This window comes from Spinacia oleracea, chromosome 6, assembly GCF_020520425.1.
Source record: "Spinacia oleracea cultivar Varoflay chromosome 6, BTI_SOV_V1, whole genome shotgun sequence".
Taxonomy (NCBI): Eukaryota; Viridiplantae; Streptophyta; class Magnoliopsida; order Caryophyllales; family Amaranthaceae; genus Spinacia; species Spinacia oleracea.
The window spans coordinates 105,601,175-105,604,076 of NC_079492.1; the positions used below are offsets into that span (position 1 = coordinate 105,601,175).

At 35.4% G+C, this 2,902-nt stretch overlaps 1 non-coding gene across 1 annotated transcript; it reads left to right on the forward strand.

The window, feature by feature from the left end:
• On the forward strand, positions 1–72 carry TRNAP-AGG (transfer RNA proline (anticodon AGG)). The gene has a single exon. It is a non-coding gene; the product is annotated as a tRNA-Pro (tRNA).
• The last annotated feature ends 2,830 nt before the right edge of the window (positions 73–2,902 follow it).

A 2,902-nucleotide genomic window follows, 5' to 3' on the forward strand; every position in this document is an offset into this window, starting at 1 on the left:
GGGCATTTGGTCTAGTGGTATGATTCTCGCTTAGGGTGCGAGAGGTCCCGAGTTCAATTCTCGGAATGCCCCTAAAATATTCTTTAGTTTTTTTTTACCATCAAATCAGCCCAAAAAGAAAAACAGTTTTTTCATGAAATATCCTTGACGCGTCGTAAGTCTTTCGTTAAGCTAGTTTCAAATTCACCAAATATACCTATTTTAAAACTTCTTTCACCAAATACTCCTATTCTAAAACTTAATTCACCAAATACTCATAATTTAAAATTACCCATTTTGATGCTCAACGGCTAGTTTTGTGTTTGAAAAGTTATTGTTTTCTTATAAATACCCATATTTTGAATGGTTATTGTAGTTTATAAATTATAGGCAGACTAGTTTACAAAAAGTAGTTAAAGTTGTAATACAAATGGGGAATTGATGTTTGTAATCGTGAAGTGAAACCGTGAATGAGCAATAATTTCACATTTCATAAATCATCATTGTGTTTGCATAATTACATATGCACAAAAACTCACAAACTATTGGTTAGCACTTCTATTTAGCTTCTTACAAAACATCTGTGCACAAAAACCTACATTGATGTTTTCTACTTAATGCATACAAAAAGTTAAATAACAACAGCTAAATCACCAAAAAAAAAAAAAAAAAAAACTCCAAATGCGGCGCTTCATATTTGCTTGGACTTCTTCCCCTTTTGTGGTGCCTTAGAAGTACTTACACCATCAGAGGCAGCTGAAATGCATCCGAATATATTAACAGCAGACTGCAACCAAGAAACACCATACCTACATATTTGCATTCATAATAGTTGTATCATACCAAGAGGCAAGAGAAGACTAAATGAAAGACATGACAGCGTAATAGAAGGATAAACCCAAGCTCATTGCACAAAAGTATGAAAGACTAGCACAAATAGCATCTTTAAAGTTTCAGACATGCATCACCCACGAAACAAATCTCTTTCTAGCCGAAAGCTGCACGAGTAAGTCCGCATTAGATTTACTCCACCCTCAGAAAATGGCGGTTTAAATGGTTTTCTTGCTGAAAGAACTCGTGGCACCAATGATTGTCGTTCCACAACAAGCTTTCCTCTTATCATTCATACAAACAATGAAACAAACAATAATTAATTCATTTTTACAACGGATATTATATTTCATGAAATGCGCACCCGAGTTTTGCAATATTTCACAAAACGCCCATCAAGTTTCAATAATTCATAAAATACCCCTCACAAATGACTTAATACCCAAGATACCCTTACTAATGACGGTGTTGTTAGTCCTGCATTAGTCTAGTTTCATAATTCATCAAATACCCCTATTTTAATACTTATTTCACCAAATACCCATATTCTGAAACATAATTCACCAAATACCCATAACTTTAAATTACCTTATTTTGATGCTCAACGACTAGTTTTTGTGTTTTAAAAATAGCCGTTGCTTATTGTTTGCTTATAAGTACCCTTTTTTGAATGGTTATTGTAGTTTAGAAATTGTTTTCTTCCTTTCATATCATTTTTGTCATGAGTTTTCTTCCCAATTCATCATCCACACCCAATGAGTCCATGGACGTAAGAGTCCCAAACAAATTCCGTTATTGTGGGAGGAAATTTGTCATCGATCGTGTAATACCTCGTATTTTTATAATAATTATAAATATATTTTATTAAATTTATAAAGCATTTTACGATTTTTAGAATTTATTTCGCATTTAAATATTATTTAAATGTATTTTAATTAATTAGAATATTTATTATTTTAATTAATTACGAAACGAATTTAATTTTTCAATTCGGGAAATTTAATGGGTCGCAAGTAATTTTTAAAAGGTTGAATTGGGTTTTAAATGAAAAGTCCAACTCGTTTTATAAATCGAGCCCAATCAAAAGAATTTAATTCTAATCTTAAGGCTAGCCCAATCATTTAATTGCTAAGCCCAATGTCAAATTTCCAAGCCTAGCCCACTAGGCATATGAGAGCCTATAAATAGGACTCTCCTCAATAAATGACCCCCTTGTTTTTCATTAAAGTCTCTCTCTCTTTTTCTTGCCCACACTCTTCCTCTCTTTGCTCTCTCCTTGTGCCCGGTTCCTCACCCGCACCGCACAGCACTCGCGTGCCGTGTTGCGTGCCTCGTTGCTCGCCCATCGCTCTCGCTCACTCCCTCTCTTGCTCGCAGCCCGCAACGCGCACTCGAGTGCCCTGCGTTGCTGCTCTGCTTGTTGCTGCTGCGTGCCTTGCGCTCGCGCCCAGCCTCGCCCTCTCGCCCTCGCCCTCGCCCTCGCGCCAGCCCTCGTCGTCCAGCCCTCGCGCCAGCGCGCGATGTGCCCCTACTCGTTGCCCCTTTGCCGCGCGCACACACACGATTGCGTGTGTGTGTTGTTTTGTTTCATTCGTTCAATTCTTTCGCCCAATCACATTAATTCGTGGTTGTTCCGTGCTATAGGCCGGGTTGGTATAATTCTCTTCTTCCTTACCTATTCTATTTCAATTTCATATTTTAAATTATATTATTATTATTGTTTTGAATAATTAAAATGCTAGGAATCGGTTGTGAACACCGTACTTTGAAGATTTATATGTTTTGATTCATGAGCCGTATTTTAAATTATTAAAGCATGAATTTTCAGATTGGTTTATTTAATAAAGGTTTGATTTTTATGATGTTAAATTGGTTTTATTGAGAATTTCAAGTTAGGGTTTTAACCTAGACTTAATGGGTCAATTGATTAGCATAATTAGGTGATGAATTTAATTATGATAATAAATTATATTTTCAGATTTATATAAAGGCTTAAAGTGTTGATTTTTATTGATTTTAAGGGCGGAAAAAGTATGTTTCATACTAGGGATTAGTTTTGCAAATTGAGACGACTATTTTATTAAAGAACGAT